Source organism: Oncorhynchus gorbuscha, linkage group LG07 (assembly GCF_021184085.1).
Source record: "Oncorhynchus gorbuscha isolate QuinsamMale2020 ecotype Even-year linkage group LG07, OgorEven_v1.0, whole genome shotgun sequence".
NCBI lineage: Eukaryota > Metazoa > Chordata > Actinopteri > Salmoniformes > Salmonidae > Oncorhynchus > Oncorhynchus gorbuscha.
In genome coordinates, this window is record NC_060179.1 from 59,196,058 (window position 1) to 59,209,665 (window position 13,608).

Below are 13,608 nucleotides of genomic sequence, written 5' to 3' on the forward strand. Positions count from 1 at the left end.
CGCCCATGCCTTACTGGGTGAGCGCGTGCATGCATTCACATGTGCATGTATGTGTGCGTGGGTGCCTGTTTGTCCCCTGTGAAAACAAGTGGAATATGAATAGCCCTCCTCTGTGTCATTCACACAGTTTCAGAACGTCATTGCAAACCGTTTCTCCTCGACTTAAAGTGCCAACTTACACCAAGTTCCCATTACATCAAATATTTATAGGGAATGTTTAACGTCAAGTGTTTATTTCATTTCTAACACCAATCATTTTGCATGTTCAACCAAATAATGGAATTGCTTGAGAACGTGACTAATGTCAATATGATATAACAGCAGCTCGTAGTATACGATTACGTTTTAGTAGTTGTTTGACATTTTACTAAGTTGTGCTTTCTCTGACATGTCACAGACAAGCACATGAGGCCTTGTCCATGTCAGGGTTTCGCGGCAGCAGTCTTGTTTTCAAACCGCTTGGCGTCAGGAGAACTATAACATCTAACTAGCTAGAGTGAAACAGCCCTCTGCTTTTCGTACGTCTAGTTTTGTTTGCATTTTTTCTCATTCTATTTCCTGGAAAGATGCTTCGCTGTTAAGGTCAGGCGGCATGCATTATGCACACACACACGCGCACAGGCACACACACACACACACACACACACACACACACACACACACACACACACACACACACACACACACACACACACACACACACACACACACACACACACACACACACACACACACACACACACACACACACACACACACACACACACACACACACACACAATACAATCAGGTGATAGGGCAGCTTAGTGTGTGTATCTTCATGTCTGTATTTTGTGTGTATCATGCTTCTTTACTATAGCCTGTGTATTGGAGCAGAATACTAGTGTTTTTGGGGGATCATGGCTTCCATCAAAGCCTCTCCAGGACATGGAGAGGTTAATGTGTTGTCCTAAAAGGAGATTAGCCCATGTGGCACTTCCTTTAGGTCTAAAATCACCACAGAGGTCAATCTGAGGTCACACATCTCGTTTTAGTTCCCAGAGCTGTGTTATAGTAATGCGGCTATATGAGCACACTGCAGCTGCAATGCATAGACATAGACTGGATTTCTATGCTGAATGATTTCTATCATGATGAGATATCTATTAATGAAGAAGAAATTATTGAAAACATCCAGCCATCTTAGTATCAAACACACTGAGGAAAGGAAAGCTTGTGAACGTTAAAGAGCAATTGCCCTTAAACCAACGTGTCATTTAAAAAAACCTATGTGGCATCGATATGAGTCAGAAACAGTAAATAGGATAATTTTGGTCATAAAGTCAGTGTCGTCCAAAACTGAGTTTGGTGAGGGTTGTGGTTGTGACTGCATCACAACATAAATGGTTGGGTTTGTTTCAATCCTGCACACATGCCCACAGCTGGCAGAACACAAGTAATCATCAATTCGAAGTGCAGCTGCACGTAACCCATTTACATTACATTTAAGTCATTTATCAGACGCTCTTATCCAGAGCGACTTACAAATTGGTGCATTCACCTTGTGACATCCAGTGGAACAGCCACTTTACAATAGTGCATCTAAATCTTTTAAGGGGGGGGTGAGAAGGATTACTTTATCCTATCCTAGGTATTCCTTAAAGAGGTGGGGTTTCAGGTGTCTCCGGAAGGTGGTGATTGACTCCGCTGTCCTGGCGTCGTGAGGGAGTTTGTTCCACCATTGGGGAGCCAGAGCAGCGAACAGTTTTGACTGGGCTGAGCGGGAACTGTACTTCCTCAGTGGTAGGGAGGCGAGCAGGCCAGAGGTGGATGAACGCAGTGCCCTTATTTGGGTGTAGGGCCTGATCAGAGCCTGGAGGTACTGAGGTGCCGTTCCCCTCACAGCTCCGTAGGCAAGCACCATGGTCTTGTAGCGGATGCGAGCTTCAACTGGAAGCCAGTGGAGAGAGCGGAGGAGCGGGGTGACGTGAGAGAACTTGGGAAGGTTGAACACTAGACGGGCTGCGGCGTTCTGGATGAGTTGTAGGGGTTTAATGGCACAGGCAGGGAGCCCAGCCAACAGCGAGTTGCAGTAATCCAGACAGGAGATGACAAGTGCCTGGATTAGGACCTGCGCCGCTTCCTGTGTGAGGCAGGGTCGTACTCTGCGGATGTTGTAGAGCATGAACCTACAGGAACGGGCCACCGCCTTGATGTTAGTTGAGAACGACAGGGTGTTGTCCAGGATCACGCCAAGGTTCTTAGCGCTCTGGGAGGAGGACACAATGGAATTGTCAACCGTGATGGCGAGATCATGGAACGGGCAGTCCTTCCCCGGGAGGAAGAGCAGCTCCGTCTTGCCGAAGTTCAGCTTGAGGTGGTCATCCTTCATCCACACTGATATGTCTGCCAGACATGCAGAGATGTGATTCGCCACCTGGTCATCAGAAGGGGGAAAGATTAATTGTGTGTCGTCTGCATAGCAATGATAGGAGAGACCATGTGAGGTTATGACAGAGCCAAGTGACTTGGTGTATAGCGAGAATAGGAGAGGGCCTAGAACAGAGCCCTGGGGGACACCAGTGGTGAGAGCGCGTGGTGAGGAGACAGATTCTCGCCACACCACCTGGTAGGAGCGACCTGTCAGGTAGGACGCAATCCAAGCGTGGGCCGCGCCGGAGATGCCCAACTCGGAGAGGGTGGAGAGGAGGATCTGATGGTTCACAGTATCGAAGGCAGCCGATAGGTCTAGAAGGATGAGAGCAGAGGAGAGAGAGTTAGCTTTAGCGGTCCCGATTGTAATGCCCGCAGTAAATTTGGGTTGACTTTGAGTATCCTGATGGGGCTAGTTAGGGAGCATCGGTAAGTTCCACATTGTACGTATATGGGACAATATGTCAAAATTCCAATAGCTAAAAAGGTCAGTGACTTTAAAACCTCAAACCAACTTTAAATTGTAAAAATTAACATTTTAAAATAATTTAATGAGAACTAAAGGTGAAATATTGTCTAATTTACATTGTGTAATTTATTGACGGTCCCTAACTAACCCCGGAGATAGGCTATCCAAGTGAAACAAACTTTTCCAAGGGCACACACCAACCGGTTGAAGCTAATTGGCAAAATAATTTGTCTAACTCTTCACACCTGCAAACACAAACACGAGACACCCACATCAAACCACACCCCCGAAACCAACTCACGTTTGAATTCAGTAATGGCCGCTGGCATTTCTTAATGAACCAAATCTAAAACGAGGCCAAACTAGGAAGTTCAGCCACCCTTTAAAGGTTGTGTCTGATAATTTTGAAGAATCTTAATATACTCCCAAAGAGAAGGGAAGTGCTTTGTTGTTTGGGAAAATCTTTTTTCTTCCGAGGTTCATAAAAATGTCAGTAAAGCTTGTCAGAACTCTCCTTGTCTTGACAAGAGTTACTGTGAAAAGCTTTCTGGTCTGAGTTCAGAGTCATATCTGAGATGCTGGAAAGAGATTGACTTGTTTACCATTTCATAGGAGAAATATAGGTGCATATAAATAGGAATGATTTGTGGCCTTGCATGAGCTCCTGAGTGGAGAACAGGTCTTTATTTAGGATTAACGATGAAAGCCTAGACTCCACTCAACGCAAGCTAAGTAAATATCTGGAACATTTTTGTTCCAGGGAAATACATTATCTATAGCCTACCAGTCACACATGTACAGAGATACAATACATGTTACAGTTATGATGTTACAGGCAATACAAAATGAGGGTCTTGGGCACTGCACATATATTAGGAATCTAAAGAGAAGTTAAATTTTTCCGACCCATGTAATTTACTGGTTCATCTCCCGTCTCTAACCTGAACTCTTGTCTATGGAAAAGATACAAGATACAAGATGTGGATCCTCATAAACATGTGTTATAGCAGGGTAATGAAGATCAGGTGGAAGAGGAAAGCTTTGTACTGTAGAAGACAGTAGAGTTGGATGCTGGTTCTCTCCATAAATTATCCCCAGAGGGGGAAGTCATGGGAGTTCAGAAGAGGAGAGAACAGGGAGTTAGAGCACAGAAACACCTGGAGAGAAGAGAGAGGAGACTGCACTACACACAGTCTGTGTAGTCTAAGTTGTGGTGTTAATTGTCATAGATTAAGTTAGGACTAGTCTACTTGCTGGATGTATCGGTTGGTAGGCTATACCTAAAGTTCAATTGATTGTTTGAACCGTTTTTTCATCAGTTTGTACATTGTCTGTTTCTATACAGTTTGTTCCCCTGCTAGTGAAGGTGGTGGACTATATTTAGATTCAAAATCACAATCAGATGTGCAGTAAAGCAGTAAGTGATGTCACGTTTCATGACCTTTGATTTAGCTTCCACCATGACCTCTGACCTCTAACCTGCAGCATTTGACCTTGTCGCTATGACCCTCACTTAACTGGACCACATGGATGAAAGGGGGTTTCCACAGTCTCTTGTTTATGGATAATCTCTTCATTTTTCAACTTTCCCCTTTAAAGTGACAAGCTCTTAGGTCCAGATAACAAAAGTTGAAAGGGCTTTGTCATTAAATAGGCTATTTGGCATAGAATCTGTCAATTTCCCCCTTCTTTTAAAAAAATCTGTCCATGCCTCTGGATGATCTTTGTGCGTCTGGGGGTGTCTGGGTGAAACACTGCCCACCCACGAGGACCTGCGGGTGGTGAGAATCTGGGGCTGTTGTCTCCCCTCTGGATCTTTTAGTGTTCCCCATGTAAACAGCCTCCCTTACAGGCCCAGAGACATGGAAAACTGACTGTTATTATTACAGCAGATGACAAACCCATTCACTTCTGAAGAACTTCAAATTTAGATTGTGAATACTCTCTCTCTCTCTTTTCCTCTCTTTCCCTCTCTCTGTACAACGCTGAATTATTAGGAGGATTATGAATAACTTTTCAGCAGTGGAAAAAGGGAGTCATGGCCAAAACAGAGTCATCATCATTGAAGTAGAGCACAGCCTAAGAAGACCAGACAAAGGTGTACCGGTCGCCCTGTCTGTCTGTGTGCTTCGCTTCAGTTCAACGGATGCTCTACTGTCGCTACAACAACCGGACAGTTGACTAATTTTCATGGAATTTCCTCCAGTTTCCTGTTAATAAACGGTCATTGCATTGTGTAAGTGTTATTACTTTACCTAACATTGTGGACTTGTTTGCCGTCTCGATAACGGGTAGCACCTTCGGTTAGTTGAGGTGTTCTTGGAGGAACATTTAATGGTTAATTGTAGCAACAGGTTCCTGGAGGAACCCTGGAGTGAAGGCTTGTCTTTAAAATATATATTTTTTGGGCCTCCCGTTAGAGTAAATGTTATTCCTGTTCGTCTGTTGTATTGTTATCACATGTTGAACACTTACTGTTTTGTAGCTTCAAAGAGGCTAACGGAGGTGAATGAGTTCTTCAAGAGCCTATGCAAATCCAAAGTTTGAATAATTACCACTTTATTACTATACAGTATGTAATCAGCCATGTTAATATTATATTAGAATATGTAATATGCATAAATATTCAAGGAAAGTTTTACCCTAGTACACCACAAACTTAACATGATGAACAGGAATGACATTTACGCTAACAGGTGGCCAAAAATAACTATCTGAAAGCCACGCCCTCAATTTAATATATTGTAGAGGTCTGCCACCTCTACAATATATTATTAAAAAGGGTCAAAATTGAATCCCTCCCATCACCATAAGGTTCCAGTTTGAACTGGGGTTACTTGAAGACCCTTTTCAGAGGGTTTCCTCAAGGAACCTATTTTTTTGGTACTTTTAACCCTTTTTCTCCCCTGTTAATTACAGTCTTGTCCCATCGCTGCAACTCCCATATGGAAGCCGCACTGCTTCTTGACACATTGCTCGCTTTATCTGAAAGCTAGCAGCAACAATGTGTCTGAGGAAACATCGTCCAGCTGCCGACCGAAGCCCGACACCGCACAAGGAGTCGCTAAAGGTCGATGGGACAAGGACATTCCGGCCGGTCAAACCCTCCCTTAACCGGGATGACACTGGGCCAATTGTGCGCCGCCTCATGGGTCTCCCGGTCACGGCCGGCTGTGACACAGCCTGGGATCAAACCCGGGTCTGTAGTGACACCTCAAGCACAGCAATGCAGTGCCTCAGACCACTGCGCCACTCGGGTGGCTCAAGAGACCTTTTTGAACTGGAAATAAAATAAAATGTTATTTGTCACATGCGTCATAAACAACAGGTTTAGACTAACAGTGAAATGCTTTCTTACTGGCCCTTCCCAACAATACGGAGAGAAGAAAATGGAACTAATATAAAACATAAAAAATAATAACACTAGAAATAAATGCACAATGAGTAATGATTACTTTCATTGGGGTTCTTAAGACAAAGCTACAGTGCAGTCCTTCCTCATAGGGGTCTCTTGCTAGTACACACATGCACGCACGCACGCACGCACACACGCACACACACACACACACACACACACACACACACACACACACACACACACACACACACACACACACACACACACACACACACACACACACACACACACACACACACACACACACACACACACACACACTCTTCCTACCTTCTACCACTGTATTTACCCACCAAAAATAAATTATCATACTATTAGCGAGGTCAATACAGGTATTTAATGTATTCTGTACAGTAGATCCTGTTCAGAAGTTAACAGACAGTTTGACATGGTTCCCACGACAGAGGTCGTCTCTCTGTTGCAGTGGGCGTTCCTTGCCACTGCTCTTTATTTTAGACCCAAAGCTCATGGGAAAGCTATTTCTATCTTCTGTCCTCCCAGGCTTAGAAAACAGCTAGTGCCTGTGCTTTATTAACAGGTGCAATGTGACCAAGGCCCAACGATGTGTTTGTGATTCTCAGCAACAAAATAATCATTTTATTTGGGTTGTGTTTTTCGAAAACGACGCTCCTACTATAAATACTGACATCATATAACATTTGAATAATACAACACGTTTGTTTGCTTCTTTGGAAATTAAAATTGTAAGTAATCCTCATTCATTAAACACACACACATCAAAAGAGATATTGCTAATCTTATAAACATACATTGATAGGACGCTGACCTTTTGTATATTCTTTGTAAACGGCCAGACTAAACAGAGTGAGAGGGAGACAGAGAGGGTGATGGGTATTGAGGAGAGTGAATAAGAGTGTGAGAGGTGGGAGACATGTAGAAACGTAAGTAAAGGAAGTGTTTAGGGACAGTGGTGTGGGTGTGTAAGAGAGAGAGACTTCAGAAAGTATTCATACCCCTTGACTTATTCCACATTTTGTTGTTACAAATATTTGAACCCATCCGCACACACTACCCCATAATGACAAGTGAAAACATGTTTTTCAAACTTTTTGCTAATTTATTGAAAATGAAGTACAGAAAATCAAATTTACTTAAGTATTCACACCCCTGAGTCAATACGTGTTAGAATCAACTTTTGCAGCGATTAGAGCCACGAGTCTTTCTGGGTAAAAGTATCTAAGAGCTTTGCACATGGTTCTGTTTCAAACTCTTCAAGCTCTGTCAAGTTGGTTGTTGATCATTGCTAGACAACCATTTTCAAGCCTTGCCATATTGGAACATTCAATGTTGCCTTGGTAAGCAAATCCTTGGTCTTGTGTTTTCGGTTATTGTCCTGCTGAAATGTGAATTTGTCTCCCAGTGTCTGTTGGAAAGCAGACTGAACCCGGTTTTTCAGTAGGATTTTGCCTGTGCTTAGCTCTATTCCATTTCCTTTTTATCCTAAAATACTTACTAGTACTTTTTGATGACAAGCATATCCATAACATGATGCAGCCACCACCATGCTTGAAAATATGAAGAGTGGGAGTCAGCGATGTGTTGTTCTGGATTTTCCCCTAACATTTCTTTGCCTTATTTTATGCAGTTTTAGTTTAGTGCCTTATTGCAAACAGGATGTATGTTTTAGAATATGTGTATTCTTATACAGGCTTCCTTCTTTTCACTCTGTCATTTAAGTTAGTATTGTGGAGTAATTGCATTGTCTGTAACTGTTTTAAAGTCACAATTGGCTTCATGGTGAAATTTCTGAGCGATTTCCTTCCTCTCCGCCAGTTGGAGATAATTCCACTGAGTTAGGAAGGACGCCTGTATTAATACACCATCCAAAGTGTACTTAATCATTTCACCTTTCTCAGAGGGATAGTCCGTTTCTGCTTTTTTACATTTTTACTCATATACCAATAGGTGCCCTTCTTTGCGAGGCATTGGAAAACCTCCCTGGTCTTTGTGATTGAATCTGTGTTTGAAATTCCCCGCTCGACTGAGGAACCTTACAGATAATTGTATGTGTGGCGTACAGAGATGAGGTAGCCATTCATAAATCACGCTAAACACTATCATTGCACACAGAGTGAGTCCATGCAACTTATTATGTGACTTGTTAAGCAAATTTATACTTCTAAACGTATTTACTGTATGCTTGCCATAACAAATGGGTTGAATTGACTCATTTGTAAAAATGTCTTAAAGACATAATTCCACCATTATGGCGTGTAGACCAGTAACACAACATCTCAATGGAATCTATTTTAAATGCAGGCTGTAACACAACATCTCAATGGAATCCATTTTAAATGCAGGCTGTAACACAACATCTCAATGGAATCCATTTTGAATGCAGGCTGTAACACAACATCTCAATGGAATCCATTTTAAATGCAGGCTGTAACACAACATCTCAATGGAATCCATTTTAAATGCAGGCTGTAACACAACATCTCAATGGAATCCATTTTAAATGCAGGCTGTAACACAACATCTCAATGGAATCCATTTTAAATGCATTTTAAATGCAGGAATCCATTTTAAATGTAACACAACATCTCAATGGAATCCATTTTAAATGCAGGTTGTAACACAACATCTCAATGGAATCCATTTTAAATGCAGGCTGTAACACAACATCTCAATGGAATCCATTTTAAATGCAGGCTGTAACACAACATCTCAATGGAATCCATTTTAAATGCAGGCTGTAACACAACATCTCAATGGAATCCATTTTAAATGCAGGTTGTAACACAACATCTCAATGGAATCCATTTTAAATGCAGGCTGTAACACAACATCTCAATGGAATCCATTTTAAATGCAGGCTGTAACACAACATCTCAATGGAATCCATTTTAAATGCAGGCTGTAACACAACATCTCAATGGAATCCATTTTAAATGCAGGCTGTAACACAACATCTCAATGGAATCCATTTTAAATGCAGGTTGTAACACAACATCTCAATGGAATCCATTTTAAATGCAGGCTGTAACACAACATCTCAATGGAATCCATTTTAAATGCAGGCTGTAACACAACATCTCAATGGAATCCACATCTCAATGGAATCCATTTTAAATGCAGGCTGTAACACAACATCTCAATGGAATCCATTTTAAATGCAGGTTGTAACACAACATCTCAATGGAATCCATTTTAAATGCAGGCTGTAACACAACATCTCAATGGAATCCATTTTAAATGCAGGTTGTAACACAACATCTCAATGGAATCCATTTTAAATGCAGGCTGTAACACAACATCTCAATGGAATCCATTTTAAATGCAGGCTGTAACACAACATCTCAATGGAATCCATTTTAAATGCAGGCTGTAACACAACATCTCAATGGAATCCATTTTAAATGCAGGTTGTAACACAACATCTCAATGGAATCCATTTTAAATGCAGGCTGTAACACAACATCTCAATGGAATCCATTTTAAATGCAGGTTGTAACACAACATCTCAATGGAATCCATTTTAAATGCAGGTTGTAACACAACATCTCAATGGAATCCATTTTAAATGCAGGTTGTAACACAACATCTCAATGGAATCCATTTTAAATGCAGGTTGTAACACAACATCTCAATGGAATCCATTTTGAATGCAGGCTGTAACACAACATCTCGATGGAATCTATTTTAAATGCAGGCTGTAACACAACAAACTGGAAAAAGTCCAGGGTTGTGAATACTTTCTGAAGGCACTGTACCTGTACATAGAGAAAGAGATGGAGAGAGAGAGAGAGAGAGAGAGAGAGAGAGAGAGAGAGAGAGAGAGAGAGAGAGAGAGAGAGAGAGAGGGAGGGAGGTCTCTGGGAGTAGGGTGACCCTTGTGACTGTCCCTGCCCCTTTCTTTGTGTTTCCCACACAGTCTGACATGGCGAGGTCTAAATCCACGCTAGCACTTTCTCATACAGGGCTCCCTCCCGCCTTAATACACGTCGTCTGTGACTTATGATTCATAGCTCAGTGAAGGGCTCTGTGTTTGCTTATGATATTACTAAACTGGACGTGGCACATTCACCAAACTCTGAAAGGTCACTCAAAGCCAGGAGGAACTAGAGTTACTTCCCTTCTGACTGAAACAAAGGTTGGATGTGCCGAACATTTTGCTTTCAGATATGACTAGTTATTGGTTGATTGATCAGTAATCGATATTGATACAGTTATCGATATTGATGCTATTATTGTTACTAATATAATACATCACTCTCAGATAAATATAGGAGCATATATGTTGTTAATTTGCACTCTGAACATATACAATGTACATATACAGTACACATATGTAGAGTATAGGCAATTTGTCATAACTTCAAGCATTTCGTTTGTTATCAGATAATTCCCACAGTCATAAACACCCCAATACATGTTATGTGTGGCGATGGCGATCTTGAGGAGCGATGGCAATTCTTGAACAGGTTTCTGAACGTGTTTTCATCCACTCACTATTAGCATTGTCACATCCATCTTGTACGACAACTGAGATCCACAGTCAAGTTAATCTATTTTGTCCCACAGTGAAGACAGGCAGGATGACGTACACCATCTTATGCACTACGGGCCTGCTACACCGGATGCGTAGCTTTTCCTAGTATGAGATGCTCCCATTCATTTCAATGGAAGCACCAGGTTTGCGAGAGGCTCGCCCTGCTTGAGCGTACAATTATGCTTTGGTTCTATTTTCAAGATTTCAATAAGTGGCTCACACCCTGAGAAACACAGCAGGTTGGTGGCACCTTTAATTGGGGAAGACGGGCTCATAGTAATGGCTGGATCGGCATAAATGGAACGGTATTGAACTCATCAAACACATGGTTTTCATTTGTTTAATTCCATTCACCAGCCTCCTGTGCTGACAGCAATAGGATAAAGTGTCAAAAAGTGACAATTCCAGTATAGCAGCAAAAAAAAAAGAAACTGCTTTCTCTACGCCTTGATGTAATCCTATGTAACAGACAATCAGGGCAGTTTGTGCCCTGGCATTCTAGCATTGGTATCTTGGCATGTTGGCAATGTCCCCATCCTGTGGGTCGGTCTGGGTCTCTTTGTCCCTCAGGACCTCCAGAGAACGCTGGTCTGCCTTGTTTCCCATCTGATGGTCCACAAACAGACCCAAACAAACACGGCGACGGGCCGGGTACCGCAGCAGAACAGCCAATAGCCAGAGATGATCCCTACAGCTGCTGCTAAGTACATCAGGGTCTCTTACTACAGGCTGGCTGGATGGAATCTACACACACACACACACACACACACACGCAAGGACACACATGCACACAGTCTTTCTATGGGATTTCCCCTCAGTCCAGTCCAGCGAACTCCCCCTCCCCTCCTCCCCATACCCCCTATGGCCTCTTGTTTTGGACTGGTCCCAGAGGCATTTTGTTTAGTTTTTTTTTAGGGTCGCCACTCAATCCCATAGTGAGAGACTCTCCTCTACTGTAGCTCTGCCCTCAACCAATAGAAGCATGTAAACAGACAGTGTGAAGGGTCACATGGAGTGAGTTGTTGAACGGCAGATAGATTTAAGGGGACGATATTTAACGAGGTGATTCATGTGTCCCTAGTCTCTTGTACCCCTATGACCCATTCTCTTGATGGGAACAGGACGATGGGATTTCCCATACTACAACCGTCTATGGGATAAGATAAGGGAATAATAATGTCCCTTATCAACCTCAATCTTTTCTAGTCTCGATACTTCACCCCCGTGTCTCATTTGTGTGGCCCTGTTAGGCTTGTTATATATGATCTCTCGTGAATCATATAATATGAACGTTCAACAGTACAGTAACCCCAGCACAGTCAGATTAGGGGATAGGTCTATATGTCTGTGTTTTGCAGGCCATAGCTGGAACGGTTCGGCATAGCTTCAGAGCCTCTGTGACTCATACATCAACATCAGAATCAGACAACTTTGCCACGCAGCAAATTGTAGCACAAATCACAGCAGCGTGTCATTAGTGCAAATCAGTGGTTAACCACTGGGTCCAAGGGACTCCTCTAAGCACACACACACACACACACACACACACACACACACACACACACACACACACACACACACACACACACACACACACACACACACACACACACACACACACACACACACACACACACACACACACACACACACACACACACACACACACACACACACACACAGACACACACAGACACACACACATGCACACACACACACACACACACACAGGAACCCTTCACAGTGTTTCTGGTCCAACTAGACTCCTGAAGAGGGGAGAGAGAGGGAAAGAGCGAGAAAAAACAGCTAGCTGAGAGAGAGGAAGGTATGTGGGTACAGGAACACGGTGTGATTCCTCTCTCTGCTCCCTGACTCCTACTCTGCTCCAGCCCTACTGGCTCCCTTGCTCTGTGGCTCTGTGTCTCCGGGGATCTGGGGATGGGAGTAGAGTGGGATATGGGATACACTGTTCCCAACCCAGGATCCGGGGCAGGAAACCTCCCCTGCATTTCTTGGCCATCCTGGCCGATCCGTGTGTCTGGCATGAAGGCCCCCTCCATCCTCCCCACCTCCATTCCTCCATATCTGGCCCCCATCCTCTCATCTGTGTCAGAAAACACGTCTAGTCTTTGTCGTCGGGTCCTGACCTGACCAGTGTTTTCCGTCCTCAAACATGGAGACAGTGATTAGACCAAGAAGAGATGGAAAGGGAGGAAAGATACAGAAAAAGAAAGAAGGAGAGAACCTGAGAGAGAGAAATCCTAACATTGGATATAACATACTCATCAGTCTAAAATAGCTTGCAGGAGATGGCCAATCTTAACTTTCTTTTGGAACAGAGTGTGCTATGGTATGCTTGCATGATGGTCAGTAAGAAAGCTGTGTAGAACACTCTAGATAAGGTATGACTGATCTTCCGTAGAGCAAAGAGGGGATTTCTGTTCTTTAAGTCAGTTAAATTCTTATTTTCATTGATGGCCTAGGAACAGTGGGTTAACTGTCTCTTTCTGGGGCAGAACGACCTTGTCAGCTCGGAGGATTTGAACTTGCAACCATTTCGGTTACTAGTCCAATGCTCTAACCATTAGGCTACGCTGCCACCCCATTCCCATGTGAACATGAGCGGTGTCATACCCACCCAATAGAGGACAGGAGTTACAGTAGAGGTCACAGTGATAGTAACATACAGTATATGCTCCCACACAAATGCATTCAGGTCAGAGTCAGATCCACTTATTTGTTTGACCAAATGTCCTCATAAAACTTAATCTCGGTAACTAACTCACCGAAAACCCA

The 13,608-nt window shown here is 43.0% G+C and overlaps 1 protein-coding gene across 6 annotated transcripts in view; it reads left to right on the forward strand.

The window, feature by feature from the left end:
* myocd (myocardin) overlaps positions 1-13,608 on the forward strand; it is a 162,879-nt gene that overhangs the window by 49,614 nt on the left and 99,657 nt on the right. The gene's annotated exons all lie outside the window — the stretch shown is intronic.